Below are 14,110 nucleotides of genomic sequence, written 5' to 3'. Positions count from 1 at the left end.
ATGGGTTGATTCAGGTGCTCAAATTAGTGTTATAATTCAGATCTCTTCTTCAAGTTATTTTTTATTTTTTTAAAAAATATTTTATTGATTTTTTTATAGAGAGGAAGAGAGAGAGATAGAGAGTTAGAAACATTGATGAGAGAGAAACATCGATCAGCTGCCTCTTGCACATCCCCTACTGGGGATGTGCCCTCAACTAAGGTACATGCCCTTGACCAGAATTGAACCTGGCACCTTTCAGCCCTTAGGCCAACGTTCTATCCACTGAGCCAAACCGGTTTTAGCTTCTTCAAGTTATTTTTGATGTTGGGCTGTATTTGGTGCTAGATTGCTGCTAATTGCAAGAGGTAGGCTTACATCTTCCCAGGCTCATGCTGAGCCAAAAGAGGGAAAGAACATTTCTTTCAGTCAAACCCACACCATCCCATGATTCCCTTTAAACCATGTGCCTAACCCTGCCCCAGTCATTGTCATATGGGTAGAATTATGCAACTGAGTGATACTTCATCACCATATCATTAAAATGTCATTATCCTGAGTGTAGCTGGAATTTAATGATACACTAAAGTGCCTTATGTTAAAAAGGTCAAGTTGAAATTTTATGTATAGAGCCACTGAAACACAAGTACTTTAGCCTTGTGTTTTAGCCTTGGAGCAGAGAATCTACATGAAATGGTGTGCAAACTACGGTTTTAAACAGTGTTTCATACCTTGCTAAGAACTGCAAGAATACTAAGAACACTGAGTTTCTAGGTAAGGCAGTTAGAAAAGTCACAAAGTTTGCTATAACTAATAGAGTTTTGATTCTTTGGCAAATGTTCTTGCTAATTTGGGGTGACAGTCCTGTACAACATTGGCATGTGAGGTTATGCGGGAAGCTGAGAACCCCTGAGCCAGAGCTGGTGCTTCAAGGCTCCCCAGATTCTTCAGGGTACCCCTCTCCACAGGGGCTGGATGCCTCCTTTGGAATTAGAAAGTTACAAATACTTTGCCATTCCTCTAGCACCGTGTTTCACTTGGTTTCCCCATGTCTGTGGCTCTAAAAAAACACTGGTATCTTGTGAATAGAAACAGTTAAGTGGCTTTGGTTACTTCTCAGGACAGCTAAAGAAGGCACTCGGAGGGTCACTGAGTGAGTGAATATATGATTGAGAGATTGACCAAATGACACCCAGGAGAGGAGACAAACCCATCCAATATGCAGGTGTCTGATCACATTAAATAATAATTTAATATTTAGTAATTTAATTCAAGTTATTGAAGCAGAATTTTAAAAAAATATATATTTTATTGATTTTTTTTTTTTTTACAGAGAGGAAGAGAGAGGGATAGAATTAGAAACATCAATGAGAGAGAATCATGGACCAAACTGCCTCTTGCACACCCCCTGGTAGGGATGAGCCTGCAACCAAAGTACATGCCCTTGACCGGAATCGAACCTGGGACCTTTCAGTCTGCAGGCCAATGCTCTATCTACTGAGCTAGACCGGCTTTGGCAAAGCAGAATTTTTGAACTGGAATACGCAGTGTTCCCTGGGCAGGATGTTCCGGATTCTTTGTCCTCTGGGGTTGAAGAATGAATCCACAGAGAGAAGGTGGTATGGCAAAGGTGGAAATTTACTGAAGAACAAGTGCCGACTCCCATGTGGGGAGGGGGAAGTGTCCCACTGAGTTCCTTTTCCCTATGGCTTATCAAGGTTGCAGATCCTGGTGCTTGATATACCCTTTGATTGGCTGCTATTCCTTTAGACTGTTACTATAGTAACTCCTGGGCTCAAAGATTTTTCCTCCCCTCCTTATTGTTTTCCTATTCCCTTTGGGCTTTTTCCTTCTTCTGGGTTCCTTCCCTTTATTTTGTAAATTAGACCTGCTGTTCCCAGCTCCCTCATCCTATGGAAATGTACCTGTTACAGCTTTTCAGCTCCCCCATTCTATGGAAATAATACCTTCTGCTGCTCTGCAGCCCTGTGCTTCTTCCATGGTCCTCTTAATTTCAAAAATTTCCTAAGTCTGTCCTTTTCACCCCTAAAAATTCCCGTTTCAGTATTTCCCCCAAAACATCTTTTTTTTTGGGGGGGGTGTGTTCTAGGTTCCCATGGGCCCTTCCTTTAGAGAACGAAGGTCCCTTCTTTGCGAAGGGCTGTCTTGGCTGGTGTGTCTACAGGTCATATTTTATTACCAATTTGGAGTCAGAAAAGGTAAGGAAAAGAAAAAACCTAAAAAAAAAAATGTAAGCAGGTCCTTTCTCTCTAAAGTTTCTTTATCTGCACTCCTTCCCAACTACAGAAATATATATATTTTTTCATTTTCATGTTTTGCTTGAAATGATAGAAGCACATTGTTTAGGTCCTCAGAGTTTAGAACCAGCAAAACGGAAGGGCTTCTGAAAAATTATTTAGATTGTTATTCTATTTGTGTGTGTGTGTGTGTGTGTGTGTGTGTGTGTGTCTGCTTAAATACACATAACGGGTGCTCTCTTTCATGAGCTATAAGAATGGAATGGCAGGTCGTGAGTGCCTGTTCAAGGTCCCTCTCTGCAGGCTGCACCAGGCTCGGTGCTGGGTGCCGGGTGGCAGAGTTCAAACATGAAGAAGGGACTCTTCCCCTGGGAATTGGCAGTCCAGCGAGGATGCAATGCGTGGCTTATGACCATAAACCACGAAAATGGAGTCGCCACCCCAGGAAAGGAACACATAGTTTAGGACAGTGGTTGACAAACTCATTAGTCAACAGAACCAAATATCAACAGTACAACGACTGACATTTCTTTTGAGAGCCAAATTTTTTTAAACTTAAACTTCTTCTAATGCCACTTCTTCAAAATAGACTTGCACAGGCCATGGTATTTTGTGGAAGAGCCACACACAAGCAGCCAAAGAGCAGCATGTGGCTCAAAAGCCACAGTTTGCCAACCACTGGCAGGAGTTCGTGGCTAACTGCTGCTAAAACCAAGGCAACTGGTCCAAAAAAGGGAGTTGCTTATGCAAAGCACAACATTACCAAACAAAGGCTTCACTTAGTGGCAGTTTGGCTTTTAGAGACAGGAAATCTTAAACCAGTCACTCAGGAATCCACCTGATCAGACCCCCTGGCCATCCCTGAAAGAAAAGTCCCCTTGCAATAACCAATCTGCTTGTTCCTTGGTGTAGCTCCCTCGTTTCCCCTCCTTTCTGCCTGAGGATGTCTTTCATTTTGTACAGCTCCTCAGGCCATCTGATTGGGTGCTGCCTGATTCATTTGCTCAAATATACTCTTGAAACTTTGAATAAGGCTCAGTTTGTCTTTGAACAGCTCTGGGGTCAGAAGAGGAAACCAAAGGAGACCCCAGCATCCCCCGGGAGCAGCCGGTGCCCTCTTAGGGACCCAGGGCGCCCTTGAGCTGCTGCTCTCCTTACTCTGAAGGTCAAGGGTATCCCCTCTTGGTCCAGCTCTGCCGCTTCTGCATTGTGAGCTCTCACACTTGATTTGAGCGTTTCTTTTTCTGGACTGGATCCCCAAACTGGGAGAAGTCAGACTGGGCCTGACTTAGAAACCCGCCTGGGTCAGGGGTCAAAGTATAGCCATGATTGCAGTGGCCACAGCGGAGAACGTTTAACCTAAACGAGCTTCCCTCTTTATGAGGTGCCTTGGAGAACACGGTGTCTCAGACAAACACTCAGCACAGAGGGTAGCGGAGAAGTTCTTTTTCCTCGGCTGCAGTTTCTGGTGATGGGGATGAGCCCTGCTGGGACACCCCACTCCCTCCGGAGCCCACAGACGAGTCCTGGGAACCTGTCCAAAGCCCAAAAACGGTAAGAGTTCTTACCGGCGTCAGCTCCATCTCTGCTTCTGTCTGTGACGCGTGGTGGAGAGAGGAAGGTAAAATTGATTGGTAAAAGGTAAAATTGATATATTTTCCAAATATATAATAGCAGCCAAAAAGCATTTGTAAAAATATTGTCTTGGAACTGTGACTGGTGTGTGCCCCCTTTCTCTCATGGGGACAGCTTTTTGCTTCTTGTTTATTTTATTCGGTGTCCTGAGAACGTGGCTTGGCGGCTCTTAGGCTGGGGACCCCCAAAAGAGGGTCAGACAGACACGCTGGTTGTGACCTATTTGGGCTAAGATGTGATGACAGAAGTGTAAGCGTGTCATTTGCTGTCGGGGTCCCGGGAATGTTGGCAGCTTTTGGGGGAGCAGGGGAATTGTCTGTTTTTAGCTTTTGGTTTCTCTCTGGAAGTGGCTCTGGGTTTTGGGAGGGTTGTCTCATATCTTTTGCACCCTCTTTGGGGATGTCGCTTATTTTCAAATGCATATGTACTCAAGGTAGAGAACACACAAATACCCACACTATCTGCTGAGGGAAGGAAGGAGGGAAGGAAGGAAGGAAGGAAGGAAGGAAGGAAGGAAGGAAGGAAGGAAGGAAGGAAGGAAGGAAGAAATCTGTTGGAGCAGCCACCATGCCAGAAAGATGGGCCTCAGAACACATCTGCATAATCTCGTGTTCCACCTAAGTCTCACCATAGAGTGAACTTGGGAACAAACACATTTGCAGGATGTTCTAAAGCTGGAATTGTTTTGCCTTTCGGTTATTTATTATTTCATTACTTAGCATTGTTATATTTTTCCATTCTGACCTAACACCTTTGGAGGACTTACACCGACCGTCTTAAGGTACACACACTTGAAGGGTGACACTGATTGAACTGGGGGAGGGGAGGGAGGTGGGGACCAAAGCCAGAGGGGAAGACCTTTTCATTTCCTTGCTGGGATCCCAAGAAACTGCTTAAACTTGGCTTCCCCCAGGGACAGATACTGCAGTGGGGGGTGGGGACCACACACCACATCCCTTTTCTCCCATCTGTTTGCCCCGACTCCCCTCTAGCGGTTCATACACTGAGAAGAAGCCGGTGGAAAGCAAGCAGGATGGAAGCGGTCCTTTCAGCTCCGTGAAGGACATACAGCAACTCTTGTTTTATGTCAAGCAGCTTACGAGGGGCTGGATCTGTGGTCGTGGATTCCGCTTACTCGTGAATATGGGGTTTCATTTGCCCAGGGAAAGTGAAGGATAGTCTCCCCTGGGTGGACTGAGTCATCACTGGGCCATCGAAAGCATCCAAGGCGGAGTTCACCCTCCATGACTCAGCTGGGCTCCTGTTCCCACTCCAGCGACACTAAGCTTTTATCAACAGCATTCATTTTTCCACGACAAGCTAGGAAATGGAACTGTGTGGCCACGGTGCCAAGGAGGCCATTTCCTCACTTCCCAGTTCAGGTTCTAATGTGCTGCTGGCAGGGTTGAGTAATTGCTGAAGCTCCGTGTCTTCCCATCCTATTCTGTTCCACTGCCTTATCACAGAGCCAGAGACCCGCCGGCGGACAAGAGCAGGTCGACCAGATGTTTCCTGAGCAAAGACAGCATGCATTTCCCCCTTTGCTCATCATCTTGGGAGCGGGGTGGCTGGCCGGACACTTGCCCGCTTTGACATCATGGGGCGAGGTAGCCAGGGGGAGAATTTCAAAGCCCAGCGGCTTGGCCAGGGAAACGCTCACTGCCAGCTCTGTGCCGGGGTTAACTGACCCACATAACTAGGGAGAAGGAATCAGCAATTTATGTGTGTTTATTCTTTGGGAGGAAGTAGACTCTCCACTCCCACATTATCCATCTGTGGGCAAGGGGAGAAGCTCGAACCACCCCAAACACCTTTTTTCAGCTTTAGTGAGAAATAATTGACATGTCACTGTCCCCATTTAAGGTTCATAGCATGGTGGCTTGATGTGAAATGACCTCCACAACAGGCTCAGCCAACATCCATCATCTTACCCAGACAATAAAAATAATAGAAAAAACATCTCTCCTTGTGACGAGACCTCCAAGGATCTGCTCTCCTGTACCCTCCTCTACCTCATACAGCTCTTCCACTCCCCATGGTTCTAATCTACAAACCTCTTCTAACCCCTTACCACCCAAACTCCCTCCTCTGTTCCTGTACACCAGTGGTTGGCAAACTCATTAGTCAACAGAGCCAAATATCAACAGTACGACGATTGAAATTTCTTTTGAGAGCCAAATTTTTAAAACTTACACCACTTCAAAATAGATTCACCCAGGCCGTGGTATTTTGTGGAAGAGACACACTCAATGGCCCAAAGAGCCGAATGTGGCTCGAGAGCCGCAGTTTGCCTACCACTGCTGTAGACCAAGCATGTCAAACTCAAAGGCTAACACAGGCCAAGTAAATGAGGCTGAGAGTTTGACATGCTTGCTGCAGTGTAGACACATTCGAATTTATTCACTAAGCACTAGTATGGCTCCCAGTGTTGAGAGGAACACTCAGACCACAGAGGGACTATTACTTGTTGCCATGTATATATTTTTTCCTGTTCATGCTGTGTGAGTCTGGTTTATCTTTTTTTAGGCCACATGTTTCTACAAGTGGCTCATACCAATCGATTTCCTTTCCACCTCACTTTCCAAATTTAAATACCTAAACTCTGCCAACCCACAGCTCTGTCAGCCTCCACTAGTGTAATTGATCACTAACCAAAACAGAAGACTTCAGGCTCATCTCTAAGGAGTTTTCCCAGGTCAGTTTTCACTTCTCCACACCCCTTTGTAATATGTGTTAGACACACAGGAAGACTAGCTTTGGTTTATTCTTGTTTACCAAACCGACAGTCCTCTAGTATACCAATCCTTGGTGAATAGTTGTCCTTCCATTTGTGGAGCATTTTCTCCTCTATTATTAACTTCTGAGAGAGCATACTATATTAGCTTTTTTAGCTGAAGCCCATTTTTACTCCTTGGGATCATGTCACCCATTCATGCACTAAAGATTGATCAAGAGCCAACTCTGTGCCAAGAACAAACTCTGTGCCAAGCGCCAAGCAGCATGTTGGCTACACAGAGACGAACAAACATGGTTCTTGACCTCATGGTACTTATGGTATAGTATTTACATTTTCATAATCATTTGTAGACAACTTACCTTTGTACGTATAATTGCTAGTGATTACTGGCATATTGTCAGAATTTTGTGTTTTGTTTTTTTTAAAACACCAAATTCTGATAAAGCTAAAGCAGCACGATGTGAATTGTAGAACTAGGTGGTAGGTAGATGGATGTTCTCTATAATTTTTTCAGCTTTTCTGCAGACAGTCCTCTGGTTACTTCGCCATCTCCCACTTATTGTGGGCATGTTGCTGGTTTCCCACTTTCTCCTTTATAAAGTATTCTGCAACAATTCTCCTCTTTTATAGGTCTCTGAACCCTCATTAAATATTTTCTGTTCATCAATTCTAAAAATGGGGATTTCTTGTGTCATGGGTAATAATGCGACTTCAATTGTGAAAGAAATGGAGGGGGAAAAATGCACAGAATGTGAAAAAAGTTGGAATTAAAGGGCAAAACACATTCGAGGTGGGGAAAGTCTCATCAATAAATGTCCCAAAACGCCCAAGTCACATTCCTTTATTTTTCCCAGGAAGTCTCAGCGTTTTAAACCTTTGTGAGAGCTCTAATGACAAATTCCAGCTCCTGCCCAGAGACCACCAAGCAATTTGTCAGGACGTCTCTTTCTCCTCCCGCTGTCCCTCGGTGATGAAGTCCCTGGGGGTTAAACACACTCATTATTAATTGCGCCACAAGAATCCCTGAAAACCAATGTTTGCTGCCCTTTGGTTCTTTTAAGGAGTCCTCACCACACACAGACCCCTTATTGTGCTATTCACAGCTTCCCAGATGAAACCAAAGCCTCAATTCAACTGTAGTCAAAGAAAACGAATTCTCCAAGATCCCACCCCCCCCCACAGACACCGGCTCTCTTCTTTCCACCCATGCCTCAGACTTCAAGTTGAATGAACATGACACAAGATGCTTCGAAAGAGCGACCCCCTTGCCATCAGCTTTATTAAAGACACACGTGTGCAGTCACATTGAAGGCTGTTTATTTTAAAACCTGCGATGTTTACCCTTGAAAGTCTATTAATGCATCTCTCACCTTACAGCGAACAAAAGGGCATTGTGACTCCGTGTAGTCCGACTGCTTGCTTACATTGAGGTCTGCACTCAAATGAGAAAAATACTTGAGTATCAGTCATCTTGGAATCCAAGGGACTTATTCATAGGGCATGTGGGGCTCTATTCATAAATGATTTATGTCTTTGCATAAAGGTTAGTGGTGTGTGTGTGTGTGTGTGTGTGTGTTGCTCAGAGAACCATCGGCTGCCTCTCCTGAGTAATTTATACAAGATCAATATTTATCAAAGTGAGCCAAGAATTGTGCCATAACTCTCTGAAAACCAAATACTTCATTTACAGTTCCTTTCACCCATGGAAGGGAGCAGAGCCTTAAATGTTTGCGTAAAAGCTACTTAAAGTGGTCCTCACTCGGTTCCTGTTGCTTTAGATACAGTGTGGTGCTTTGGCAGAAATTACATATTTTTTTTGCCATGGATGTCGCTTAATACATAGGAGACATAAAAACATGTCTTTGTTGAATTGATGACTAAAGGGAAGTGAGCAAACATTTCAAAGAGAAAGGAGGGTGGCCTGCTGTATTTATTCCTTTAACATATATTAATTGAACACCTGCTAGGTATTATGTATTGAATTAGGACCTAGCTATTACCTGGAATGCTCTCCCAGATAGATATATGTGTGACTAATTAAAAGCAAATTAATAAAAAGTGCTGTATGCTCTATGAAAGGTTAAAAGAAGTCTTCTTGGAGATCCAGAGAAAGGATCAACTAATTCTTCCCCTCAGAAGTTTAGGAAAAGATTTGAGTAAATAGGAGTTGAACAGGCAGTTAGTGAGTGGGGAAGGGAATTTTAGAAAGACGTACTGGCATAAGCAAAGGCAGCGTGAGAGACCTTAGGTTAAAGGAATGGGATGGTGTGTTGCCATAAAAAATTAGAATATTTTTGTCATTAACGGTAAATAAATGTGAAAATTTTAATTGGTTCCTAAAGGGCCTTATACACTCAACCTGTGATCTGTTACCTTATTTTGTAAGCAAGAGGGTACTCATAGATTTTTAAAGATGGACATGACATAATTAGATTTCCTTTAGCGACCTGTCTCTGGAGACACAACCTAAACCATCTATGTACCATCTGGTAGAGAAGGAGAAAGGAGATGACAAATGGGCTTTAATTTGCTTATTAACTCTAGTCATGTCTTTATGAAGTGCTGCTTTGAGGAGGATTTTATAACTGCATCTGGACACATCAAGAGAGTCTCCAATAAGAAAGAAGTGATGCCTGCCATAAGTGTACAAAGGGAAAGAAGAGAGGGTGGCAGCAGGCATTTACCACACCCTGATTAATAGGATGCTGGGAAAGCAAGGAATCACAAGTCCTAAATGAGCCATTCTTAATGTATAAATGGGAGATCATGAAGTATGTTTACTATATACTAAGAAGATTAAATTAAATATGCTCTATGTAATATATATTCATTCCTGTCTATATAGGACTTGATGAATTATGTGAAGTTTAAGATAGAAGAATAAAGGACCGGTTTGGCTCAGTGGATAGAGCATTGGCCTGTGGACTGAAAGGTCCCAGGTTTGATTCCGGTCAAGGGCATGTACCTTGGTTGCGGGCACGTCCCCAGTGGGGAGTGTGCAGGAGGCAGCTGATCGATGTTTCTCTCTCACGGATGTTTCTAACTCTCTATCCCTCTCTCTTCCTCTCTGTAAAAAATCAATAAAATATATTTTTTTTAAAAAAGAAGGAGAAAAGGGAGGTGATAGTGTTAAGGAGGAGAAAAGGAAGATGGTGATTTCAGTATTGGGCATGTTAATTGTGGATGGATCATGAGAATTCTCATTTCATATTACACAGTGTTTTACAAAGTATCATACTTTAAGAAGATATTAGCTTGTAAGAACATGTAATAAATAACTTCAAAATGCAATGGGTATTTAATTTCAAAGCATGCCTTTAACATTTATTTAAAATATTCTTTGTACTTGTTCAATAGAAACTTATCAGGCCATTGGGTAAAGCTAGCAATAAAATGACTGGTCCACCATATGCTAAGTTCTAGGAGCACAGATGATTTCTTGAGAGAGGTGTTCTACCAAGTGTTTGAAATATGGGGTTGGATCACAAAATAATATTTTAAGATGGAGAGAGAAACTTAGGATTTATCAGAATAAAGGGCAGCATTTCTTGCACTACATGGATAACAAGGAGAAAGCTATAGGAACACCAAAGTCAAATAATGGAAAGAAGGAAAAAAAGATCCATGTGAATGATTTCAAACACCCATCAAGAGTATAATTTGACAAAAATGTGAAATTCTCCCTCTACCTTTCACTCTCTCTCTCTCTCTCTCTCTCTCTCTCTCTCTCTCTCTCTCTCTCTCTCTCTCTCTCTCTCTCTCTCTCTCTTTTACACACACACACACACACACACACACACACACACACACACACAGAAATAAGCAAACATCACACACCCACTATCTCTCAAGAGCTTTTTGTGTGCATCTCTTCCCAACCTTAAGTTCAGTGACATCACATTAGTAGCTTAACATCATCTGTGGCAGGAATATTTGCACCACAGAAATTGGTACGTGCCACAAATCAGGACTTTTGTAGATTGGGAAGAGCTACTACTTGATAAACATTTACCACTACCTGGGAACTACCACCTGAAAGCTCAGGAACTATGCAGCACCAGCCCCACCCCACCATTCACCCATCAGGTAGCAATTTGCCAGGGTAGGTTGCCTATTGGAGACATAACCTATTGGTGAACTTGACTCCACTACTGGATCTCATTCACTATTTACTAAGTCGTGGTATACTTGGAAATATCATCCTACCTGTGCCCAGAGTGTTTGCACAAGTAATATAAAATAGTCCCTTCCATTTCATATATTTCCAAGAATAGAAAAACACTGTCAGCTTCATCATCTAAAATTGGTTTGTGGAAGAGACAGGGACTCCTCAGTGAGTTCTGAGAAATATTAACCTTTCCTGTCCCCAAGTCCCACACAGATCATGGGTGAATATTGCTTTGTTAATGACTCAGAATGCATTTGATGCACTTATCTCCTGTAATGACAATGAAATTTCTCTACATGACCAGAACATGTGAAAAGTAGCTATGAGGGCGAAATATATTTTGATGGTAGCAATCTCTTCTTGATTTCCAGAAATTTCCTTTGATGCAGGAATTGGGCTATAATAGAGTCTACAGAAGTGAGTTGTGAATGACAGTCTAATCCTTAGGGCAACAAAATCATGCTGATGGGCTATGGTGTTTTTTTTTTTTTTTTTTTTTTTTTTTTTTTTTTTTTTTTTTTTTTTTTTTATCACTCAGCATCATTGCTGTGACTGCTCCTGGGCAACCACCAAGTTCACAGCAGCTGTGTACATTAAGGGCTGAGCTCTCAGAAGTGTTTACAGAACTAATCCACTCATAGGCTTCTACTGGCAAAACATTCATCATTCTGCAGTGTCGTAGCCTCTGTTCCATTTAGCCATGGGGACTGGCAAGACTGACATATGAATCAGAACCACGGGTACAATTAGGGTTGGAGATGGACTCTCTTCTCCCTCCCCATCTCCTCGAATATAGAGAGAATTCTTGAATCTTTACTGTTCATAGGTTTGAGAGAGCCCTGTCATTTGTAAGACAGTAAATCACTGACTGATACCACCACCCTTTTTTGTAGGATGTGCTATAGGACAATTCACTGCCATTCTTGTTTAAGCTTCATATGAAATGAGTGCTTAACTGAGACATACCTATATAGCCAACCTTTATATACAAACATCAAGACCTGGATAGATTGGTGAAACATGTTTGCTTTTTCACTTTTAAGTCATCTTTCATTTAAGACTCTGGATAAGACCAATTTCAAGACAACCCAGCAATTCCCTTGCATTTAATCTATTATATTTGAAAATTACATTTCAAATTTACATTTTCTACTCCCTCAGATATAAAATAAATTCCAAGACTAAAATAACTTCTAATTTTTTGGTGCAAAGCATTTTCATATCCATTATATCTTCTTATATTTTCCTAAAATGCTGAGAGTAAACAAAATAGATACTAGTGTTAATGAAAATTACACTGTTGGAAAGAGTAATGGCTTTCATAATGATGAGGGTGATGGCAATTACAATTTATTGAGGGCTTCCTATGTTAATAGCTTCTTTACATATATTACACCATTTATATATATTACATTTATTAAATCAAGTAAATCATTTAATACATTATAAAGTAATAGATTACAACAATCTTACGAGGTAGAGAACTAAAACTTAGGTATGTGAAGTGAATTGTCCAGCACCACACAGCCCATAAATGTTAAAACCTGTTTTGGAACATGAGTCTTTGGTCTTCTGATCCAGGTTTTCATCTATGTCAGGGGTTGAGGAACCTGTTTTCTGCCAAAGGCCATTTGGTTATTGATAACATCATTGGCAGGCCATACAAAATTATCAACTTAAAAATTAGCCTGCTGTATTTGGTCAAAAATTTAGTTAACTCACCCCTAATGCCTTGGCAGGGCCAGATCAAATGATTTTGCAGCCCTTATACAGCCCACAGGCCATAGGTTCCCCACCCCTGATGTATGTATTGCCAAACCTGATGCATGAAAATGCCCTTCCTACTCCCTTAGTTGCTACATCTTGCCTCTGTCAGAACCTGGATTAACTTTACCTCCTCTGAGAAACACTCCCTGCCACTTATCAACCACATGGTTTTAGGCAAATTATTGAACACTAGAGACCCCATGTATGAATATTTGTGCAAGAATAGGCCTTCCTTCCCCTGGCTGCCAACACTGCCTTCACTCCCAAGCTGCTTTTAGCCTCTTGCCTTGCAGCACCAATTTGCATATTTCTTTCTTATTGACTGTGGACTCAGTCATCTTTGTTGTGGAGTTACAGTCAATTTGCATATTCCAGCTTTATTAGATAGGATGAGTTTACTTATCCATAAAAAGAAAGTTATAGAACTTGTCTCAGGAATTGTGATAAAGATGAAATGAGTTAACCTGAAAGGCCTGGAAAAGCCTAGCTGGTAGTTGGCACTCACTAGACTCTGGTTCAATGTTCTGCACTGGCCACTGGATCTTATGCTTTATCCTAGTTAGGAGGAGTGCAAGCGACAAAGAGTCATGTTAACTCAAGGCTCTTAGAATTTAGATGTCAGCACATTATTCCAAATTACTCATAGTAGCCAGCAAGTTGTATTTGTATTCTTTCTCTCTGTCCAAAGCTCTTAGTAGCATCGTACTGAATCCTGCCATCACTAATGGGGATGACAATGACCCATAGGAAGATGTCTAAAGAGAAGGGAAAAATAAAGAAAAATGCTGGGAGGTCAGTCCTAGAAGGAGCCATAGCTTGCACTTCTTCAAAACAAACAAGGGAATATACTTTCCCCTTTGGCACATTTAATATTGCAATATATATTAATAGCTTCTTGGAGGTCAGTTCAGACTAACAGACCAGACCAAGTTCAGTGTTGGACATCTGCTCCAACACTGTCCTGTTTGATACCTGGTGAGGAGTGGTATCCAAGGAACATCTAGGCTCTGCAAAGACACCTGGAACCTAACCAAGTCTGAAGGTTACATCATCAGTCTCCTCCAACCTTGAGTTAAAAAAGACTATAAAATAACACTCTTTTTCCCCTCTGTCTCCCAACAAGAAAACAGAATTCTGACATTAAAAAAAAAAAGATAATGTAAAATCCTCTTACAGTTCTCAAAATAGGGGTTGCTCTTTTCATTTTTTCTTCTGCTCCTGTGAGAGTCTTCACTCCCCCTTAACAACAAACGAACAAAAGCTCCTTAAAATAAGATTGAGTTCAGTCTTACTTTTCCTTTATTGGAAAAGGTTCTCTAAATATGATTTTATGTCTGATAGCTCTTGGCATAGGATGATTCTCCTTAGAGTAGGTAGCATTAGTTTCATCATCTCTATGGATGGGGGAGGAAGTTTAGAAAATGTTGTAACATACCCAGGTGTCTCAGCACATTCAGTACAAGTGTCAGTTGTAGAGCCAGGACAAGAATCTACAACTTCTGACTTCAGGTTGTTTTTCCCAAATCAGAGCATGTTTCTATTTTTAATGTTGTTATTTTTGCTATG

Source organism: Pipistrellus kuhlii, unplaced genomic scaffold (genome assembly GCF_014108245.1).
Source record: "Pipistrellus kuhlii isolate mPipKuh1 unplaced genomic scaffold, mPipKuh1.p scaffold_m20_p_28, whole genome shotgun sequence".
Classification (NCBI taxonomy): Eukaryota; Metazoa; Chordata; class Mammalia; order Chiroptera; family Vespertilionidae; genus Pipistrellus; species Pipistrellus kuhlii.
Note: the sequence above shows the minus strand (reverse complement) of the source record.